Source organism: Petaurus breviceps, unplaced genomic scaffold (genome assembly GCF_028583685.1).
Source record: "Petaurus breviceps papuanus isolate PSGF00001 unplaced genomic scaffold, PetGlider_PUasm1.0 90842, whole genome shotgun sequence".
Taxonomy (NCBI): domain Eukaryota; kingdom Metazoa; phylum Chordata; class Mammalia; order Diprotodontia; family Petauridae; genus Petaurus; species Petaurus breviceps.
The window spans coordinates 9,549,386-9,557,024 of NW_027187358.1; positions in this window are offsets into that span (position 1 = coordinate 9,549,386).

Sequence of the window (7,639 nt, forward strand, 5' to 3'; positions counted from 1 at the left end):
ATGGACTCTTTCTCTGACCATGAAGGTCACAACCTCCAGCTTGGTAGGATCTGTCAGAGCTTGTGTTCTGCTGGCATGAACTTCAAAGAGCACAGGGTCATCGACACCACACAATGAAGCATGGGAGAAAGACTTTAGTTGTGGATTTGTACCTTCCAAAGATCTGAAGCAGGAAAGTTTTCCCCACCCCAAACATCTTTGTGTATTGTCAGTCAATTCAAGTTAATTCAACAAGCATTTTGTTAAGTACCTACTATTACCCATATAGTATATAGATAGTATTAATACATGAAACAACATAATGAAAATCTCTCTGAATCTGTTTCCTCATCTGAAAAAGGAAGGAGTTGGAACAGATCCTTTTAGTTGAACTTCCTATAATTTTATATAATCAAATGATCCTTAAGAATGAGGACTTAAGGGGCAGCTGGTGGCGCAGTGAATAAAGCACCAGCCCTGAAGTCAGGAGGACCTGAGTTCAAATCCAGCCTCAGACACTAAACACAAAAACTAGCTGTGTGACCTTGGGCAATTCACTTAACACCAACTGCCCTCTAAAAAGAAAAAAAAATAGAATGAGGACTTTAAAAAGATCTTGGTAGCCCTACCACCTAGCACAGTGCCTTGTATATAGTAATTTGTTGAATTGAATTGACTTGCTAAAGTGTGTTACAAATTCCAAATTTTATGAGAATTCAGAGGTGAGCTGGAGTGATTTGGAAGACTTCGTGAAGGAGGGATTTGAATTAGGCTCTGAAGGATGAGTAGGATTTAGAGAAGTAGAAAAGAGGAAAGAGGATATAAAGTTGGGAATAAATTTGGTGTGAGAGAGGGGCAGTGAAGAGACTGACCTGGTTAGAGTGAAAGGGGACTTCAAGGTTGGTGAGGATTCCATTTCCAACTTAATAGCCCAACACTCTTTCCCCATTTCTTTAATCTTGTAATATATTTCTTCCCTTCTTCCTCAATATCCTGTACCATCGATTTAGAGCTGGAAGTGAGTTTAGAGATACTTTAATTTCTATGTGTTCATTTTACAGAAGAGAGAGGCTTATGAGACCCAGAAAAGAGAATTAATTTGCCCAATATCATACAGGTAGAAACTGACACAGCTGGGATTTGAGCCAAACATCTCCCATTCCAGACCCACTGTTCCTTCTACTGTACCACTCCACCTCTTGCCCTTTGGGCTAACCTTTCTTGTCCCTGTTCACCATTGTGTTCCTCCTTCCCTTTCCAGCAATACTGTCATTCCTGGTAACATAATTTAATCTGTATGCATCCTGTGGATTACAGTTTTCATATGCTCTACAGATTTAGTTTTCTAAGGATCATATATTTAGAGCTCTAATAGTACCATCAGAGGTCACTGGGTCCTCATTTTACAGATGGGGAAGGTAAGGCTGAGAAGTTAAGAGTCTTGGCCAGGGTCATATACTAGGAAATATCTTAGGCAGGATCTGAGTTCAGGTGTTTCTGACTCCAAGCCTAGTGCCCTATCCACTGGGCCACCTCACAGAATTTAGAACTTTGTACTGTATTAGAATAGATACAGGTCAGCTTGGTCTGTCACAATTCTAGCCCCAACTTGTGGGATAGCCCTGCTTCAAATATATTTGCAGAGTCATAGACACTCGCCAACATCTTCATTTAATAAAATAACAAAAGACCAGAATCTTCCCTTCCTTCTAGACATTGTGGGGAAACAGGATAGAACGAGGTAGGTCCCTGTTTCTACTAACATACAAATTCTTTATCGCACCTGTTGGGATGAACTCTTCTGTCATCATCTCTCATCAACTTTTGTGAGCTTATAGTGCATTCCCAGCTTTCACTTACTGACCTTCAGGTCACTCTCCCCCTATTTTTCAGGGATGTCACCTACTGGATCACAATCTCCACCTGTCATATTTGGGCACTTCAGTATTCACACTGATGCCTCTGGGAACACTCCTGCCCCAGGTCACTGCTTGGGAACTGCCTGGAATTAGTGACCTTTTCCCTTTCCCATCACTATAGATCCTCTTTAATCAGATGCTTTTCAATTGAGGTCTTAGGCTATAGAGAATAGAGTGCTATATTAGAAATCAAGAAGGCCTGGGTTTTAATCCTGTCTCAGACACCAGCTGTGTGACTTTGGGCTCTATCCCTCAGTCTCTGTCTACCTCAGTCTCCTTATCTATCAAATGAGAGGGTTGGATACAATGACATATATGTTCCCTATTAGCTCTATATCTGTGATCTTATGATTCTCTGCTGGTATTTCCTACTTTCTGCTCTCCTTACTGTTATGATCCTGAGGCACCATTAGCCAAGGCAAAAGCCCCTTTCTCTTGCTACCTCTCCCTGGAATCTCATCCTTATGCTGTGCCTCTCTTTGCCTGCTGGTGAGTTTTCTGAAACCCTTATTCTACCGTTAACATTTACCTCTTTATCCTAGAGAGTATCTTTTCACAGTTTCCATTTCAAGGCACATCTAAATTTTCCTCAAAGAATCTTTATCCCTGGTCACCTTCTCCTTCACTGGTTGCCTGCCTTTTCCTCAACCCAAAACACATACCCCCATGCACTAGGCTAAGAGAATGGTAGATAGATTCCTTGTTCCCTACTTCCACTCCCAGACCTTCTGTCATCATCTCTCATCAACTTTTGTGAGCCTATAGTGCATTTACAGCTTTCACTTACTGATCTTCAAGTCACTCTCCCCCTATTTTTCAGGGATGTCACCTACTGGATCACAATCTCCACCTGTCATATTTGGGCACTTCAGTATTCACACTGATGCCTCTGGGAACACTCCTGCCCCAGGTCATTCACCCTCACTACACTCATGACCCACCTCTACACAGGTCCTCAGCCACCTACTGGAATGGTCACATTTTAGATCTCACCATTCCTCAAAAAATGTCCCACCTCCCTAATCCTGAACCCTAAACTTCTCCTCCTATCCTTCCATCTCTCCTTCTGCCTCATTCTTCATCTTTATCATCACCTCCAGTTCCTCTCTCACTTCCCATTCTCCTCCAATTCTGATCTCCCATTACTCCCTTCATTGTCTTGACCTGTTCAGTTATGTACTTTCTTCCTCCTTTCAAAATCACTTACCTTCAATCTCTACTAATCCTCCATCTGGGTTCACTCCCAACACCTACCTTCTCTGCTCCTACTGCCAAATAGCTAAACAGAGTCACAGGACAATTTATGTTATTGAATCAACTGATTCTTTGCTACTGCCAACCAATCATTTTTCTCTTTCCTGTTTGACTCTATCATGTTTCTGTTCTAAACTTTCTCCTCTCTCTTACCCCCCAAAGCCATTCTCAGCTCCCTTGCTCATAGCTGATGACCTTGCCCACTACTTTATCAAGAAACTCAAGGCCATCCCTTTGTGAACTTCCTTCTTTCCCCCAGTACACAGACCAAATTTCCTCTATTTCATCCCCTATTCTCTCCTCTTTTGCTCCACTCTCCCAGAAATCCTTCTTGACAAGGAGGATGCCTCTATTTTAGCCCTTATCTCATCCTAATCCCTTCTGGGAATTTTCCCTAGATCAGTCCTTCTCTCTCATCCTCAAGACTGTAGCTTCTTTACTACTGACTATAAAAATGTTTGGATCTCTTTCCTTCTTAAGTGCAAAACAAAACAAATCAAAATCTTTACTTGATCCCTCAAGTTTCTGTCAATTCAACACATTTCAACAACCTCTCTATTCAAAGCACTGTGTTAGGAATTAAGGAAATCTCTGCCCTCAAAACAAACAAACAAACAAAAAACCTAGCAGAATCCTGAGAGGCTATTACCCAAACTTAACGTGCCATCTCTCACACCCAAGAACTGGCACAACTGGCACAAGCTAGTACAATTTACACAATGACACATAAAATGTCAGTTAAGTGATGGGGTAATGGAGAGGAAAAAGTGCTTAGGAAATTTTACAGAGAGAGTACTAACAACTGAGGAATTCAGGGTGACTTCACAAAGGATTTGGAACTTCAACTGACCCCTAAAGGAGGGAGATCTTGTAAAATAGTATTTCATTTTTTCTCAATTACGCATAAAGACAATAATTAACATTCATTTTTCAAAAATTTTGAGTTCAAAATTTTCTTCCTTCCTCCTTTCCTCTTTCCCTGAGGCATTAAGCAATTTGATATAGGTTACACATGTGTAATCATGCAAAACATTTCCATATTAGTCGTGTTGTGAAAGAAGACAAAGACAAAAAGGAAAAACACACACAAAAGTGAAAAATAGTATGCTTCAATCTGCATTCATACTCCCTCAGTTCTTTCTCTGCATGTGGATAGCGTATTTTCATCATGAGTCCTTTAGAATTGTCTCGGATCATTGTGCTGCCGAGCAAAGTTTGAAGTCATTCACAATTGATCATGAAATTTTGCTGTTACTATGTATGCTGGGCCATGTCCAGTCATCCTGATATGTATTTCGCCACTGGATCCAGATGACTCCTGAGGAGAAAATGAGGCTGGTGACTTTTCAGAGCCCTCCCTCACTTAAATCCAGTTCACTTACATGTCATGGCATCACATCCCTGATGGTATGGTCTTCTTAGAGAATGAAGGACAAACAGCAACTATACTACTGTAGACAATGTTCTCCTGGTTCTCCTCACTTTACTTTGCATCAGTTCAATAAGTCTTTCCAGGTTTTTTGCAGAGCATCCTGCTCATCATTTCTTATAGCACAATAGTATCCCATCACAATCACATACCACAACTTATTCAGCCATTCCCCAGTCGATGGGCATCCCCTCAATTTCTAATTCTTTACCACCCCAAAAAGAGTTTTTCTACAAATAGGTCCTTTTCCTTTCTTTAAAATCTCTTTGGGATACAGATCCAGTAGTGGTATTATTGGATTAGAGGGTATGCACAGTTTTACAACTCTTTGGGCATAGTTCCAAATTGCTCCCCAGAATGGTTGGATCAATTCACAAGTCCACCAACAGTGCTTTAGTGTAAAGGAGAAGATTCTGAAAAGGCAAGATAAAAGGGAAGCACATTCTAATCAATCAACCACTAATTATTTGTTAAGGGCTTGATTGGTCAGGCATTGTGCTTGGCACTGGGTACATAAAGACTAAAATGAGGCAGTTGTACTTGACCGAAAGGCCTTTACAGGCTATTGGGGAAGACAACATGTCTATGAATACACACACACACACACACACACACACACACATTATATACATATATAGTAACCATAAGTTAAACTTTTCTAGGGCACTAGGAAGGGACTGGATCTATTCTGAGAAGGTTGCATGTAGAAGGTGTTATTTAAACAGAGTTTTGAAAGAAATGAGGGACTCTTAAGAGGCAGAGGTGAAATGGGAGCATATTCCAGGCTGGAGGGAGAGCAAGTAAGTACAAAGTCATGGAAATGGGAATGGAGTGGTGCATAGGGGCATGGTCCTATGACAGAAGTGTTAGGATGAGCTGAGACTGCAAGAGAAGCTCAGAAAAATAAAAAGTGTTCCTTCCCTCCCCTCACCCCGACTTTGGTTGGTCTATTTCCACGTAATTGGTTTTGGAGCTACATTGGGTAAAAGAGGAAGACAAAGAAGAGGTAGAGCCGCTGCTCAGGGTGGATGGCACAGAAATAATGGGTGATGGGGAGAAAGTTTTGCTGTTCAACTGTTATTTTGCTTCTGTTTTCTCTGGACTGGAAAAGAGGACAAAAATGGAAAACAGGGAGGCGATGCCCAAAATAAGTGATAAGATAGTATTAGAGTATCTAATTGGCCTTAATGCAGATGAGCTATGGTATAGGCCACTGGAGTAATTGTAAAATGAGCTTGGCGAGACATTGTTAATGATATTTGAAGATCATGAAGGTGAAGCCCTGAAGGACTGAAGAAGGACAGATATTCTGATTTTCCACAAGCAAACAAAACAAAATGAGTGGAGGGGGAGAAAAGAGTCTACAAGTATAGGCCAATGAGCTTGACTGATTCCTGGCAAAAGTCTGCAATTATTAAAGGGATGGTTAGTGAACAGCTAGAAAAGGAAGCAGTGATCATAGAGAGAGAACATGGCTTCATCAAGAACAGGTCATGTCAGATGAGTCTCACTTCTTTTCTGCTGGGGAGAAATACTATAAATGATCTACTTAACCACTTACTCATTGGTGAGCCCCACATTCACCTTGGTAGTTTGCACATCCTGCTCTGGAGCAGAAATACCAAGTAAATGCTATTCTTCTTATAGTCCCGAGAGGGTCTGAGCCCTCTACAGGGAGGCAACACTCGGAACCTAAGGGTAGGGTGGGGAGGGTGAATTTGTGGGTCTACCCAATTAGAACAAGCCCAAGTTCCAAGCTGCCAAGTGAATCTATATAAATATATACAAAATAGTTAAATATGAGGTGATTTAGGAGGAAGGGCCCTCTCAGTTAAAGGGACAGGGAAAAGTTGCATTGCAGAGATTGGTACTTGAGGAAGAGATGGGATGCTATGAGGCAGATATGAAAAAAAGAGTCCTATCCAAGTATGGAAGATCATCAGAGCAAGGAGGTGGGAGATAGAGGGCCATATGTGAGAAATGCCTGGATCACAGAGTGTGGGAGGACTGGAAAGGTTGGGAGCAGAGAATAAATGTAAATATACACAAGGAAGAGGTGAAGACCTTTAAATGCTAAACAGTGGAATTTCTATTTGATTTTAAAGGCAATAAAAGTTGGTTGGCCCTACATGACAAAACTAGATGAATTAGGTAGAATGAGTAAAGAGGCGATTTTTGTCTCTGTCAAGGAAAAACTTCCTAACAATTAGAGCTATCTAACAATGATATGGGCTTTTTTTTTGGGAAGGTCTCCCTCATTAAAGGACTTCAAACAAAAATTGTGCAACCACTAGGCAGGTGTGACAAGAGGCAATCCTATTTGAGGTAAGGCATCGGACCAGTTGACTATGGAGGCCTCTCCAGCTTTGAGGTTCAGTGCTTCTATGAATTTAGAAAAAATGGAGCTCATTGTGGGCTACAGGTAAATCTCTGAACTTTGTTCTTGCCTCAGTACACAGTGTTGGATTGAATACATGTTTATTGACTTTGTTGTATTGAGGAGACTTGAACTAAACTTCAAAGGATGAATCTGAGTGTCTGAATCCAAGGCCCATTCTTGGTCTTTATTGCCTCCCACCTGGGATCATAGGAATTAGAACTGGGAGGGACCTTCTCCAAGCCTACATTCCAAATCCATATTTTTCAGATGAGGGAACCAATGCCCCAAAAGGTTAATTGACTTGTCCAAGGTCATAAAAGTAGTAACAGAGTGAAGATTTGGGCTCAGATCTTCTGAGTTAAAATCCACTGATCTTTCAATTAAATTCATTGAACATTTATTAAGCACCTCCATACTTCTCTGCAAAAGAACAGTTGACACTTTAATGAATGTTCATCCCTCCTCCCCTTGGCTTCTCTGACACTGTAATGTCCAGCCTTTAGCCCTGTACCTCCCTGTACCTCCCTGTACCTCCCAACCCTTCCCATATACACCCTTGGGACCACTGGGGAGGACTCACTGCATCTAGCTAATCTCAGGCACCCTACCAGACTACCTTCTTGCCACAAACTCCCTCTCTGCCTCCACATACACACACTCCCTGTCATACTTTTTTCC